General features: G+C 36.2%; 1 non-coding gene across 1 annotated transcript; it reads right to left on the reverse strand.

Moving 5' to 3' along the window:
* Positions 1 to 281: 281 nt before the first annotated feature.
* On the reverse strand, positions 282 to 463 carry LOC123325963. Its single transcript, XR_006540795.1, has one exon. It is a non-coding gene; the product is annotated as a U2 spliceosomal RNA (small nuclear RNA).
* Positions 464 to 16774: the final 16311 nt, after the last annotated feature.

Below are 16774 nucleotides of genomic sequence, written 5' to 3' on the forward strand. Positions count from 1 at the left end.
TAGGGCTCAGCAGTCAGTGCACAGTCTGCTTGTCTCTCTCCCTCTTTTCCTCCCCCTGCTCATTCATATTCTCTCTCCTCCTCTCTCTCTCAAATAAATAAATAAAATCTTTAAATAAATAAATAGAAGACCATAGTGCGTATATATACCTATGCCTCCAGGAAGCCAGACACAAGCCTCCAGACCAGACACTAGAAGGCAGAAGCATCCAACACACATGATCTCAGATAAACAACCCCCCACAGCTCAAGCTGAACTTAGACACCTGGGTATTTCCCCTGAGGGGCTGCACTGTTCCTGGAGGTACTGCAATACCAGGTCGATACGTGGAGTGGACAATTTCCTATTCCATCTCCCTGCTCCAAAAATCCATTTAATATATTGTCCTCAGAGGACGTATCATATATTAAACTGAAAAGAGCAAATACTACACTTGATCTTAGCCAAAAGGCCGAGAAGTGATTGCTTAATTTTTTTTTGTTTTAAAATAATTATAAATTCACAGGAAATTACAAAAATAGTACAGAGTGTTCCCATGACCCCTTCATCCAGTTTCTCCAAATCATTACACCTCTTGTAACTATACTACAATATCAAAATCGGGCATTGATATTGGTACAATGGGTGTGTATATTTCCATGCTATTTTTTTCTCATACAAAGATTCTTGATACACTTCAATGAAGACCCAGAACTATTCCATCACACAAATATCTCTCTGTGCCACTTCTTTATAGTCACACCCACTCCTTTCTCCCACCCCCACAAGCCTAACCCCCGGCAACTACTAATCTGTCCTCCATCTCTATAATTTTTTCACTTGAAGAATGTTACACAAATGGAATCATAGAATATGGGACCCATTGAAATTGTCTTTTTTTTACTCAGCATAAGTCCCTAGAGATCCAAGCTGTTGCATGTATTTATAGTTTGTTCCTTTTTGTTGCTGAGTAGTTTCCCATCGTATGAACATACCACAGTTTGGTTTTTGTGTGAACTCTAGTCATTTCTCTGGGACAAATGCCCAGGAGCGTGAATGGCATGTCAAAAACAAAAGCTTAGTATCCCTGATATAAAAAGAGCTTCCAATAGTAGAGAACAAAAAGTCATGTTGTATGTATGTTTCATTTTTTAATAAACTTCCAAACTCTTCTGGTGTGGCTTTACCATTTTATATTTCTACCAGCAATTTATAAGACATCTAGGTTTTCCATATTCTTGCCAGTGTTTGGTATTTTCACTTTTTAAAATTTTAGCTGTTTTATTAAGTATGTAATAATGTGTCATCAAAAGTTGGGACTTTTAATAACTAAAGGGAATCAATGTCTAATACCAGGATACATTCCAAACGGATTAGTATTTAAATATAAGAGATGAAATCAGTCCTGGAAGAGAACACTGGTGAATTCCCAGGTCCTGGCAACCATTGATCTGATTTCTGTTACTATAGTTTTGCCTTTTCCAGTTTACCATATAAATGGAATCATATAGTATGAAGCCAGTTGATGGGCTCAAATTTGAGTTGTTTTTAATTTTAATATTATGAATAAAGCAGCTGTAAACATTAACATACAGGTACTTGTGTGGACATATGTTTTCATTTTGAGGTGGGGGTAGATACCAAAAAAGAGTAGTATGGTAATTGTATGTTTAACTTCAGGAGAAACTGCCAACCTGTTTTCTAGATATGCTATTTTGCATCCCCACCAGCAATATCTGAGGGTTTCAGTTGCTCTAAATCCTTATTAGGACTTAATATGAATATGGACAGTCTTTTTCATTTTAACCATTTTAGTAGTTATGTAGTGTTGTTTTAATTTACATTTCTGTAATGACTAATAACTTTGAATATGTTTTCATGTGCTAATTTGCCATCAGTATGTGATGAAGTGTTCAAATCTTTTTGTTGTTGTTCATTTAAAAAATTGGGTTGTCTCACTATTACTAGGTTTTAATGGGTTTTTTTAAAACTATGCATATAACTCCTTTTTTATATATGTGTCTTTTGAATATTTTCTCTTGGTTTCTAACTCATACCATCGTTTTATGAGGGATACTTTCAAATGTCAGGACTTTTAAACTTTAAGGATGTCCAGTCTGTCATTTCTTTTCATGATTCATGCTTTTTGCATCTTAGCTAAGAAACATTTGCCTAACCCAAGGTCACAAAGATTTTGTCTGATGTCTTCTCCTAAAAGTGTTGTGTTTTTTTTTTTTAAGGTTTTATTTTTTTAAGTAATTTCTGCACCCAATGTGGGGCTCAAACCTACAACCCTGAGATCAAGAGTCACGTGCTTCACCAACTGAGCCAGCCAGGTGCCCCCTCTTAAAGTATTAAGTTTTAGCTCTTAAGCCTCTGATCCATTTTGAGTTAATTTTTTATATGGTGTGAGGTAACAGTCAAAATTCGTTTTAATGTGGAAGTATAATTGTCTCATCACCATTTGTTGAAAAAACTATTCTTTCCTTGTTGAATTATCTTGGCAACATTGTTAAAACTCAGTTGATCTAGGATGCCTGGGTGGCTCAGTCAGTTAAGCGTCTGCCTTCAGTCAGATCATGATCCAGGGGTCCTGGGATCTAGTCCCATGTTGGGCTCCTTGCTCAGCAGGGAGCCTGCTTCTCCCTCTGCCTGTCGCTCCCCCTGCTTGTGCTCTCTCTCTCTGACAAATAAATCTTTTTTTCTTTTTTTTCAGAGAAAGAAACTCAGTTGATCTATTTCTGGACACCATTGTGCTCCATTGAGCTACGTGTCTATCCTTACAGGATTACCAGACTGTCTTGGTTATTGTAGCCTTATAATAACTCTTGAAATTAGATAGCATGAGTCCCCAAATTTGTTCTCCTTTTTGAAAATCATTTTGCTCTTTGAGATCCTTGACAGAGAGAGCACAAGCAGGTGGAGAGGCAGAGGGAGAGGGAGAAACAGACTCCCTGCTGAGCTGGGAGCCCGACATGGGGCTCAATCCCAGGACCTGGAGATCATGACCTGAGCTGAATGCAGACACTTCACCATCTGAGTCACCCAGGAGCCCTGGATGTTGAATTTTGTTAAATAATTGTTCTGTGTCTATTGGATGATCATATGGTTTTTCTTTTTTAGTCTTTGATATGGTTAACTAAATTGATTTGTTTTTGCATATTGAGTCAACCTTGCTCTCTTTTGGTAAACTCCAATTGGAAAATTTAAATTTTCCTAAAAATTATTTTTGTTCCATAAATTATATATTATTCTTCTAAAGATTGCTGGATTATATTAATATTTTGTTAGGGTTTTTCTTTGAGTAAACTCTACCCACAATGTGGGGCTCAAACTCATGGCCCTGAGATTAGGGGTCATGTGCTCTATCACTGAGCCAGCCAGGCACCCCATTGTTAGGGATTTTTTAATCTATTTTTATGGGATATGAAGTTTTCTTTCTTGTAATGTTTTTATCTGCTTTTGATGTCAAGGTAATGCTGGTCCCACAAAATGATTTGGGAAATATTTCTTTATCTTGTATTTTTGCTAAAGTATACATAGAACTAATATCATGTTTTTCTTAAATGTTAGGCAGAGTTCCTCATTGAAGCCCTCCAAATCTAGAATTTCTTTTGTGTGTGTGGGGGGGGGGCGGAAGTTTTTAAGTACAAAATCAATTTCTTCAAGATATGTGACTCTTCGGGTAGTTTATTTCTACTTGAGTGAGCTTTGGTAATTTGTGTTTTTTGAGGAATTTGTCCCATTCACAAAGTTATCAAAGTTTCACATAAAGTTGTTCCAAGTGGAAAGAGAATTTCTGTTCTTCTAAGAGACAAGCTAATGTAAGGTGCCTTTTTTTGTCATAACATTTTAGGTTGGCATGGAGATTAAAGGTTTGTTAAATTGTATTGTCAAAAATGTGTTGTCAATATATCCTCATGCATTGCTGACTGGACTGTAAATTCACCTGTATGGAGATCAATTTGAAAACATATAACAAAATTACAATGCACGGACCCTTTGGCCCAGAAATTCTACTCATAGGTAATAATGCATTCTTGTAGGTAATAGCACACTTATATGAAATATGCATATGCACCAAGATATTTACTGTGGCATTATTTACAATAGCAAAATTGATGGAAATAATCTAAAAATTCATTAGTGGTATGGTTATATAGCAGAATGCTCAGTACATATTTATAAAAATGATGGATCAGTGCATATACTACTATGGAAAGATCTACAGGATCTTTCTTAAAAATCAAACAGAACTAGACACTGGAAGATAGTTTGAATGGTATGCTATAATTTGTAAGGGAAAAATAATGTGTATAATTACGCATGTAAACATCTAGATGTATCTGGAAGAATACACAAGAAACTGTTAATAGTTGCTTCATCGAGGTATAATTTTGTTTTAGTCCCTTTGGGCTGCTATAAGAAAACCACCATAGACTGAGTGGCTAAGAAAGAACAGAAATTTTTTTCTCACTTTTCTGGAGGCTCAGAAGTCCAAGATCAAGGGGCCAGCAGATTCAGTGTCTGGTGAGGTCAGAAAGGATGAAGAGAGCTCTCTGGATCCTCTTTTATAAGAGCATTAATCCTATTCATGAGGACTCTGCTTACATATGAATGGGGGGACACAAACATTCAATCTATAGCAAATTTGCATACCATTTAAACTATACAATTCAATGATTTTTTGTAAATTGATAAAGTTGTACAACTGTCCTCATAATCCAGTTTTAGAACATTCTATCACACCAAAATAATCCCTCATGCCCATTTGAAGTCACCCTTGTTCCCACATCCCAGCCCTAGGCAACCACTAATATACTTTATATTTCTATAGATTTGCCTTTTCTGGACATTTCATATGAATGAAATTATACAGCATGTGTTATGCATCTAGGTTCTTTGAGATTTATCCATTTTGTAGCCTGTATCGGTTGTTTGTTCCTTTATATGCTGACAGTGATCCGTTATATAGATACAACTACCACATTATGGTTATCTCTATGCTAGTTGATAGACATTTGGATTGTTTCCAGTTTAAACTATTATGAATAATGCTGCTATGAACATTTGTGTACAAGTCTTTGTTTGTACTTGTTCTCATTTTCTTGGATAGACATCTAGGAGTGGAATTGCTGGGTTTTATTGTAAATTTATGTTTAATTTCTAAGAGACTGCCATAGTAGCTGTACCATGTATATACCCATGAGCAGCATATGAGGGTCCTATTTCTCCGTATCTTTTCCAACACTTGTTATTGTCTGTCTTTTTTATTATAACCATACTAGTGGGTGTGAAGTGGTATTTTGTTGACATTTTAATTTGCATTTCCCTGATGATTAATATGTTAAGCATCTTTCCATGTGCTTATTCCAGCCATTCATATATCTTCTTTTGTAAAATATCTATTCAAATCTTTGTCCATTTATAATTGGGTTGTTTGGGGGTTTCTTGTAAATTTCTATTACTACTTTTTCTATTTATGGGATTTCTTTTTTTTTTTTTAAGATTTTATTTTATTTATTTGACAGAGAGAGATAGAGACAGCTAGAGAGGGAACACAAGCAGGGGGAGTGGGAGAGGAAGAAGCAGGCTCCCGGCCGAGCAGAGAGCCCAATGTGGGGCTCGATCCCAGGACCCTGGGATCATGACCTGAGCCGAAGGCAGACACTTAACAACTGAGCCACCCAGGCGCCCCTATTTATGGGATTTCTAATTGTATTTTGTATCCATCTATTCTTGTTTTATTTCTGTTTTATAATTTCTTGTTATTTTTCATAAACAAATGTTACTTCTTCATTGATCTCTTTGAGGATCTTCAACATAATTATATTTTCTTCAGTTTTTATGGAAAATTTCAAACATAGACAAAAGTGGAAAAAGAGTATAGTGAACATTCATGAATTCATCACACAAATTAATATGTCTCCCATCTCTTTTGTAAGGTTGGTTCTTTAGAAAACCTTGTCTTTGGTTACTCAAGACATAACTATTAAAACCCTTCTCACATGTAACAAGTTTCCCCATGTACATGGTACTGTAAGAATAGTATTGCTTTTCCCTGTCATGCAATAACTGATCTCTTTATGACTAGTAGCAGAGTGTTCTAAAATCCATGGTCTTTGTCTTACCCAGTCTTTGGATTTCAGATAAGCTATAAATACCCATAGGACAGGAGGTGATGATATTCAGGAGGTTTTACATATAGAAGAACCCTCTTGCAAAGCTTGTGTCTTGACTTGGTGAGAGAGCACATGGTCCTAAACCTCCTAGAAGATTTTTGTAGTAAGAGATTATGGGAGATTATTATTACCAGACTCACACTTTGGCTTCTGTATCAGCCTCCCTCTCATATGTTTACTTTTAGTTGAGCTCACCTCCTTTCTTTTTTTAAAATTAATTAATTAACTAATTAAAGTAATCTCTACATCCAGTGTGGGGCTTGAACTCACAACCTTGAGATCAAGAGTCACAGGCTCTACCAACTGAGCCAGCAAGGCACCCCAAACTCACTTCCTTCCTTCCTTCCTTCTTTCCTTCCTTCCTTCCTTCCTTCTTTCTTTCCTTTCTTCCTTCCTTTCTTTTTAAGATTATTTATTTTAGAGAGAGAGAGAAAGAGAGCAGGGTGAGGGGCAGAGGGAGAGGGAGAGAGAAAACCTCAAGCAGACTCCCTGCTGAGCGTGGAACCTGACATGGGCCTCAATCTCAGGACCCTGAGATCACGACCTGAACCAAAACCAAGAGTCAGATGCTCAACCAACTGAGCCACCCAGGCACCCCTCACCTCCTTTCTTAAAGAGTTATGGATCTCACTGTGCTATAGGTCACCCCAGCTTCCTTTCCTTCACGAAACTCACTATGGTAATTATTGTAGGGATGTTGTTAAGAATGATTATTTTCACACAGTGTCCCTTTAATGATAATATTTCTTTCAGGTTTCAATATAAGGAAAATTTCTGCTTCTTCTGAGACATATTACCATAATGACTCTTGTGAATCTTATAACTGATTATGTTTACTTATTGGCTTTGACTGAAAGGAATCTAAAGCTAAACTTGTGGCTCACATCTAAAAATTGTCCAGGATTCTATGGTATGTATTTCTTGTATCCTCTCATAATTGCTTCAGGCTGAATTTTGCTCTCCTCCCGTGTCATTGTTTTTCTAAAATGTTAATCTTTTTAAATTTCTACCCTGATATTTGTATTCACGTAAGCTATCACAAATACAATTAGAGAATAGGGATGGGAATGTTTGCACACACACAAGAGATGGTTTGTTTAAAGTGGCACTTGTAGCAAGGAATTAATGAGTACTTTACATCTTAATATATAGGCATAGTTTCAGATTCTTAGATTGCATCTCTAAGCTTATTTTCTCATCGTTAAGACAGGTTTTTGTTGCACAGTCCAAAAATGGAGCAGTGGAAAATATTCATCCTACAACAACAAAAATATTTTTAATGTGAAACAACTTTTGTCTTTGTGTGCTCCTTGTTTTAACACATAATATTGACTCTGGGCAAGTAATGAAACTCCTATATAATTTTCTCACTTAAAATGTGAATAAAGCCTACTTTACTTACTGATCAATTCAAAGAGGTGGTACCTCTTAGATGAAAAGACACAGTTGATTATTACTACCAACTAAGTTGCTAATAGGATATTGGACAAGTTAGTTAATCTCTCTAGGGTTTACTTTCCTCTAGTGGGAAATAGGATGACTGAATTAGATGATCCTTAAGACCCATTACATCTCTTAAACATTCATACAGAGATGAGTAAAACAAAGGACTTATCCTTTACAAGGTCACAGTAGAGTGAGAGACAGAAGGGTAAATGGATTAAATAAAATATCATAAGTGCTCTAATAGTGGTTATAAACATAAGTTTATTGATACAGAGGAGGGAAACATGGACTCTAATTGCAAAGCTAAAGGTAGATTCAGAGTTTATGACATTCACTTTGTTTTTGTGTTAGGGGAAAAGGTGTTAGTCTTTTACTATTAACTCTGATATTAGCTGAAGGTTTTTTAAAGATGCCTTGTTTTAGAATGATTTAGAATTTTTTTTGCCCATTCTTAGTTTGCTGTAAGTTATCATGAAAGGGTGTTGAATTTTGTCAAGTGATTTTTTTTAATCTTTAGAGATGATCACTTTTCTTTTTTTAGTGTGATATGATGAATTACATTAACTGATATCTTATTAAACCAACCATGTATTCCTGTGATAAAATGCACTTGTTCATGATATATTATCCATTTTTATATATGGCTAGATTTGATTTACTAAAATTTTGTTAAAGATTTAGACATCTACGTTCATGAGGGTTGTTGGTCTAAATTTTCTTTTAATATTTTTGCTCTTGGTTTTAGGGTAATGCTGGCCCCATAAATGAGTTGAGATGTATTCACTTTTGTATTATCTACAAGAGTTTGTGTAGGATTGGTAATTCTTTCTTCCTTAAGCATTTTATAGAATTCACCAGAGAAGTCATCTGGCCCTCAAGTTTTCTTTAGGGAATTTCTAAAACAACGAAGTCCATGTATGGATCTGAAGTGATGTCCTTTTTCTCATTCCTGATGTTGGCAATTTATTTCTTCTCTCTTTTATTAATCCTTAAATAGTCTGGTTAGTGGTTTATCTGTATTACTGATACTCTTAAAGAACCAGGTTCCACTGATTCCTATACTTTTGTTTTCTCATTGATTTCTGCTATTTTTGTGGGTTTTGTTGTTTTGTGTATGTGTGTTTGTTTTTATCTTTTGGCGCCTTTTCCCATTTCTCTCATCCTCCCAACCCCTGCCTTTGGCAACCACCAATCTGTTCTCTGTATCTATGAGCTTGTTTTTGTTTGTTTCTTTCTTTAGATTACTCATATAAGAGAGATTATATAGTATTCATCTTTCTCTTTTTTTTTTTTTTAAAGATTTTTATTTATTTGACAGAGAGACACAGCGAGAGAGGGAACACAAGCAGGGGGAGTGGGAGAGGGAGAAGCAGGCTTCCCGCGGAGCTGGGAGCCCGATGCGGGGCTCGATCCCAGGACCCTGGGACCATGACCTGAGCCGAAGGCAGGCGCTTAACGACTGAGCCACCCAGGCGCCCCTTTCTCTGACTTATTTCACTTAGCATAATGCAGGCAAAGTTTCATCTGTTGTCACAAATGGCAAGATTTCCTTTTTTTGTATGTGCTAATAATATTCCATTGTGTATATATACCACAATGTCTTTATACATTCATCCGTCAGTGGACATTTAGATTGTTTCCACATCTTGGCTACTGTAAATAGTGCTGCAGTGAACATGAGGATACATATATCTTTTCAAGTTGTTGTTTTTATTTTCTTTGGATAAATACCCAGAGGTGGAGTTGCTCGATCATATATGTTAGTTTCATTGTTAGTTTTCTTAGGAACCTCTGTACTGTTTCCCATAATGGCTGTACCAATTTATATTCCTACCCCAATTTATATTCCGTGTACAAGGGTTCCCTTTTCTCCACATCCTCTCCAACACTTGTTATTTCTTGTCTTTTTATACTAGTCATTCTGACCGATGTGAGGTGATATCTTATTATGGTTTATTTGCATTTTCCTGATAAATTAGTGATGTTGAGCATCTTTGCATTTGTCTGTTTGCCATCTGTATGTCTTATTTGGAGAAGTGTGTATTCGGGTCCTCTGTTCATTTTTTTCATTGCATTGTTTGGGGGTTTTTTGCTATTGAATTGTATGTGTATTTATGTATTGTGGATATTAACCCCTTATCAGTATATATGATTTGCAAATATTTTCTCCCATTCTGTAGATTGATTTTTTATTTTTATTTATTTTTAAAGATTTTATTTATTTATTTGAGAGAGAGAGAGCGTGTGTGAGTGCATGTAAGGAAGCAGGGAGAGGCAGATGGGGAGGTAGAAAGAATCTGAAGCACACTCCACACTGAGCACAGAGTCCCAGGTGGGGCTCAATCCCACAACCGGGAGATCATGACCTGAGCCGAAACCAAGAGTTGGATACTTAAGCAACTGTGCCACTGAGGCACCCCCTTTTTATTTTGTTGATTGCTTTCTTTGCTGTTCAGAAGCTTTTTAGTTTTTATGTAATCTCACTTGTTTATTTTTGCTTTTGTTACTTTTACTTTCAGTGTCAGATTTTAAAAATCATCACCAAGACCTATATTAAACTTATCACCAATGTTTTCTTTTTTTTATTATGTTATGTTAATCACCATACATTACATCATTAGTTTTTGATGTAGTGTTCCATGATTCATTGTTTGCGTATAACACTGAGTGCTCCATGCAGAACGTACCATCTTTAATACCCATCACCAGGCTAACCCATCCTCCCACCCGCCATTGGAATTTTGATCAGGATTTCATTGAATCTGTAGATTGCTTTGGGTAGCATGGACATTTTAACAATACTAGTTCTTCCACTTCATGAGCATGGAATATCCTTCCACTTAAATTGTGTCCGCCTCAATTTTTTTCCTTAATCCTTAGTTTCCATATAGAAGTCTTTTACCTCCTTGGTTAAATTTATTCCTAGGTATATTATTCTTTTTGATATAACTGTAAATTGGATTGTTTTCTTCATTTCTTTTTCTGATAACTTGTAATTAGTGTAAAGAAATGCAACTGATTTTTATGTATTGATTTTGTATCCTGCAACATTACTGAATTCTTTTATTCTAACAGTTTTCTGATAGAGTCTTTAGGATTTTCTATATACAATATCATGTCATCTGCAAATAGTGACAGTTTTACTTCTTCTTACCAATTTAGATGCCTTGTGTTTATTTTTCTTGCCTAATTACTGTGACTAGGTCTTCTAATACAATGTTGAATAAAAGTGTTGGAGTGAACACCCTTGTGTAGTTCCTGAACTTAGAGCTTTTCCACTGAGTATGATGATTGCTGTGGGCTTGTTGTATATGACCTTTATTATATTGAGGCACATTCCCTCTATACCCACTTTGTTTAGAGTTCTTTTTATCATAAGTGGATGTTGAATTTTTTTTTAAGATTTTATTTATTTATTTGAGAGACAGAATGAGAGAGAGAGCACATGAGAGGGGGGAGGGTCAGAGGGAGAAGCAGACTCCCTGCTGAGCAGGGAGCCCGATGTGGGACTCGATCCTGGGACTCCAGGATCATGACCTGAGCCAAAGGCAGTCGCTCAACCAACTGAGCCACCCAGGCGCCCCGTGGATGTTGAATTTTATCAAATTCCTTTCCTGCATCTATTGAGATGATCATATTTTTCTCCTTCTTTTTGTTAATGTGGTATATCACATTGACAGATTTGCAAATGTTGAGCCATCCTTATGTTGCTGAATAAATCCTGCTTGATCATGGCATGTACTCCTTTTAATGTATTGTTGAATTTGATTTGCTAATATTTAATTGAGAGTTTTTGCTTCTATGTTCACCGAGGATATTGGCCTGTAATTTTCTTTTTTGTGGTATCCTTGTCTGGTTTTGGAATCAGGATAATGCTGGCCTCATAAGATGAATTTGGAAGAGTTCCCTCCTATTCTACTTTTGGAAGAGTTTGAGAAGAATTGGTATTACTCATTCTTTGACTGTTTGTTAGAATTCACCCATGAAGCCATCTGGTCCTGGATTTTGTTTGTTGGAAGGTTTTTGCTTTATTGATTCTATTTACTTTTTAGTAATTGGTTTGTTCAGATTTTTTAATTTCATGATTCAGTCTTGGTAGGTTGTATGTTTCTAGGAATTTATCCATTTCTTCTAAGCTGTGCATTTTTTTCTATTATTTTTGTTTTCCATTTCATTTCTGCCTTATTTTTCTTCTGTCTGAAATATTAAAAGTTTATTTTGTTTCTCATAAGTTTATTTTGTTTTCCGGAGTTTATATTATTTTTTAAAAGATTTTATTCATTTGAGAAAGAAAGAGAGAGAGAACACGAGCTGGGCAGGGGCAGAGGGAGAGAGAGAAGCAGACTCCCCACTGAGCAGGGAGCTTGATGCAGGGCTTGATTCCAGGACCCCTAGATTATGACTTGAGCTGAAGGTAGACGCTTAACCATCTGAGCCACCCAGGCACCCCACCAGAGTTTATATTATGTATAAACATAGGGGCGCCTGGGTGGCTCAGTCATTAAGCATCTGCCTTCAGCTCGTGTCATGATCCCAGGGTCCTGGGATCGAGTCCTGCATCAGGCTCCCTGCTCCACTGGAAGCCTGCTTCTCCCTCTCCCACTCCCCCTGCTTGTGTTTCTGCTCTTGCTATCTCTCTCTCTCTCTGTCAAATAAATAAATAAAATCTTCAAAAAAAACCATAATAACATAGTACATAGACATAACAGATCTAAGATGATTTCTGTAAGTAAAATTTCAAACACAATGTCCTGAACACAATTAAAGATGAAGAAGCACACACACGGGCACCTGGGTGGCTCAGTTGTTAAGTGTCTGCCTTCGGCTCAGGTCATGATCCCAGGGTCCTGAGATCAAGCCCCGCATCAGGCTCCCTGCTCGGCGGGAAGCCTGCTTCTCCCTTTCCCACTCTCCCTGCTTGTGTTCCCTCTCTTGCTGTCTCTCTCTCTCTGTTAAAAAAAAAATCTTTAAAAAAAAAAGAAGCACGCACGCACACACACACACACACACAAAAGATGAAGTACACAAAGAGACAAGGTGCTATGAGTTAAAATGAGCAGGAAAACCAAACGGAAGGAAACAATTCACAGGGACTCCAGAAATTGTAATTATTAGGCACAGAGTTTGTAAGACAACTATGATTATTGACAAAAATCAAACTTGAGGACACCTGGATGGCTTAGTCAGTTAAGCATCCAACTCTTGATTTCAGTTCAGGTCATGATCTCAGGGTTATGAGATTGAGCCCCACATTGGGCTCTGTGCTCGGTGTGGAGCCTATTTAAGATTCTCTCTCTCCCTCTCCCTCTGTCCCTCCTTCTCTCTTAAGAAAAAAAAAAAAGTGATATAGCAGATGTGGGGAAAAAATAGAAATTCCAGAAGTGAAAATATATAATACCAAATTTTAAAAAATGGTTTAGTGTATTAGTCACAATTGAAGAGAGAATTAGGTGACTAGAATAAATTTCAGAAGAAACTATCCAGAATGAAGCTGGGAGCAATTAGATATTGTATAAATAATACATTGTTTTATTATTTATTTATTATATTATTTACTGCTAATAAGTAATATATTATGTAAATAATACAATATAAAGAGCCTGAAACCTAGCACCTGACTGTAGTGAGAGGATCTAACATATTTAGTTGGAGTCCCAGAAGAGAAAGAGAAGAAATGGATCTGAGGCAATATTCTGAAGACATGATTGCTGATAATCCACTAATTCAAGAAGCCTTACAAAGCCGAAGCTGAATATATAAAGATAAATCCTCATCTAAACACATAACAATGAAACTTTAGTAAATCAAGACAAAGAGAAAAATGTTGAAATAGCTAGAAGACAGACAGATTAGCTTTGAAGAATCTGTAATTAAACTCACCACTGACGTCTCAATGATGCAAGCTTCAAAAGACAGCGAAATGATGTCTTCATGGTACTGTGGAAAATAACTATCATCCTAGAAATACTTCAATAATGAAGGCAAAATTAATACATTTTAATTTTTTTATCAAGATTTTATTTATTTGAGAGAGAGAGAATGAGAGACAGCACGAGAGGGAAGAGGGCAGAGGGCAGAGGGAGAAGCAGACCCCCTGCTGAGCAGCGAGCCCAATGCGGGACTCGATCCCGGGACTCCAGGATCATGACCTGAGCCGAAGGCAGTCGCTTAACCAACTGAGCCACCCAGGCGCCCAAAATTAATACATTTTAAAGGAAAGTAAGACATTGTCAATAGGAGATAAGCATTACAGAATATAAATTGCTCATCATGCAGAAGGAAATCTTGAAAGATCAGATGCAGAAAGCAATGGTGACCAAAGAAAATGATAATTATGATGATAAATCTAAATCACACTGACTCTGAAAATAGGGGGTGTGAACAAATACTAATGTCTTATGGCATTTAAATGATACAGTTATAATACATAATAAAACATTGTAAATAATGTGTGTGCATGTGTCTGGGGGTGGTGTATGTGGTAAATGTTAAACTGTTTATGGATTCTTCCCCAGGAGGATAATAAAGGTAACAATATTAGGTTTTGTTAAGTAAGGATTACTTTCTAAGGTAACCACTAAGAGAATGAAACAAGGTGTAACCACACTGAGATGCCACTACCCACTTTCTACCCACTAGGGTGACCATAATAAAAAAGAGACATTAACAAGTTTGGCAAGGATACGGAGAAATGAAAACCCTCATATATTGTTGAAAGGAATGTAAAATTGTGCAGCCACTATGGCAAACAGCTTGATGGTGTTTCAAAAAGCTAATCATAAGGGCGCCTGGGTGGTTTACTGGGTTAAGTGTCCAACTTTTGATCTCAGCTCAGGTCTTAATCTCAGGGTCGTGAGTTCAAGCCCCACATTGGGCTCCACACTGGGCATGGAGCCTACTTAATAAAACAAAAACTGAAAAATAAACATTTGAAGCACCTGGGTGTCTTGGTTGGTTAGGCATCTGGCTCTTGATCTCAGCTAAGGTCTCCATCTCAGGGTCAGGAGTTCAAGTACCGCATTGGGCTCCACTCTGGGCATGGAGCCTACATTAAAAAAAAAGAACAAAAAACCAAAAAGCTAATCATGTAATTACTTATGACCCAGCAATTCTACTCTTAAGTATATACCCCACAGAATTGAAAATGGACTCAAACAACTATATGTAAATGAATGTTCATACAGTGTTATCCACAATAGCTAGAAGGTGAAAATGATCTGAGTGTCCATCAAGAGATGAAAGAATAAACAATTTTAGAATTTTGTGACTCTTCTTCAGTTCTGGGGATTTCTAATCATTTCTTTCATGATTTCTTCTCTCTATATTCTTTGTTCTCCCTTCCCGGAACTTCTGTTAGATATTTTACTTCTAGGATTGGTCCTCTATAACTCATCTTTTCTTTCTTGTTTCTTTTCCTTTTTGTCTTACATCCTGGAAGATTTTCTTGCCTTTATCTTTCAACTTTCCTATTGAATTATAGTTTCAGAAACCATCATTTTAATTTCTAAGCATTCTTTCTTCCTTTTTCTTTATGGCATCCCTTTCTTCTTATAAGGATGCAGTATCATTTTTAATTTCTGAAGATATTAGGGGTTTAAAATATATTCCCCCCTTATTTGTTAAATTATGTCTACTCTCTATAGTCATTTTTAAAAATGTTCATCTTGGTCTCTTTTATGTTACAGGTTTTTCTCAAATATCTGGCATATCTTGGTTGTCAATAAATATTTTTAAATGACGTAGTATATCAAAACTAATGTGAAGTCTGTGTGTGTAAAAGGGTGATGCCTACTGCCAGGCAGGTAGTGGGTCCTATAAGTACTTGAATGTGAAGTATTTAGTGCAGTTTGTCATACCAGTTCAGTTTGTTTCTTTTCAGAAGTCCCTGTCCTTGTTTTTAATTTCAAAGCCTAGATGCCATATATTCTTTACATAGTGAAGAGAGGCGTGGAAAGTTTTGACCATGCCACATGTAGACTTACAATTAATCTCTCTTTCTCCCTCTTTTTAAAGATTATATTTTTAAGTAATCTGTACATCCAACATGAGGCTTGAACTCACAACCCCTAGATCAAGAGTCTCATGTTCTACCAACTGAGCCGGCCAGGTGCCCCTAGTTGAATAAGTTTTTGGTTTTTTTAAAGATTTTATTTATTTATTTGACAGAAAGAGACACAGCGAGAGAGGTAACACAAGCAGGGGGAGTGGGAGAGGGAGAAGCAGGCTCCCCGCTGAGCGGGGAGCCCGATGCAGGGCTCGATCCCAGGATCCTGGGATCATGACCCAAGCCGAAGGCAGACACTTAACGACTGAGCCACCCAGGTGCCCCTGAATAAGTTTTTAAAGAAAATTTTCTGTTTGAAGATCATTTTAAATGTACATCTTTGAGAAAAAAAATGTTAGAACTTTAGGTGGTCTGAAAAATGAACTTAATGTTGAGATGTTTAAGAAATTTCTATTCAGCAGGTGGCACTGTTTCCTAGTTTAACTCTGCCCTGAATTAGTGTTTGAAGTGTTTAGAGTAGACTGATTTTATTTATCGTTATAATCCAAATAAATAAGGTTTCAGAGTTTGGTCATCATCAACTTTGACCAATTTATATTTTCAGAACTTATTTGAGCAAATTTCAAAATAAGATACTAAACTAAAATCTCTAAATAATCTTTCCAGTGTTATTAAACAGTAGTGTAATAATGACTTATGTTCTATCAAAATGTAAAAATTATTAAAATCTTACCAGAATCACTGAGTACTAAAGTCATTCAGATTCAAGTTGTTAAATATTTTTAAAATCTCCTTTCATTACATGGGCTGTTTCATTTAATTCCCTTCTTTTTTCTTCTATATACTTACTTCTGAATAGTCCCCCATTATATCAGTATTTCAAATGTACTGTATATTCTATAAACTAATCAAAACACAGTTTCTGTTTGCAATCCCATAACCCAAAATTATAGTCAAGATATTCGTTAGGCAATTAAACAAATACTAATATGGTTTAAGGAAACATTTAATGTTTGGGGAAAACTTTACATGATCTACAAGTAGCAAGCAAGTACATAGAAACATATTTACTTCCTGTTCTGAATTTGCAAATAATTTGCCAGTATGTAAATCGCACTTGAAACTGTAATATTCACAAGGTTTGTATAAATCTTACTAGGTC

Source organism: Neomonachus schauinslandi, chromosome 9 (genome assembly GCF_002201575.2).
Source record: "Neomonachus schauinslandi chromosome 9, ASM220157v2, whole genome shotgun sequence".
Lineage (NCBI taxonomy): Eukaryota > Metazoa > Chordata > Mammalia > Carnivora > Phocidae > Neomonachus > Neomonachus schauinslandi.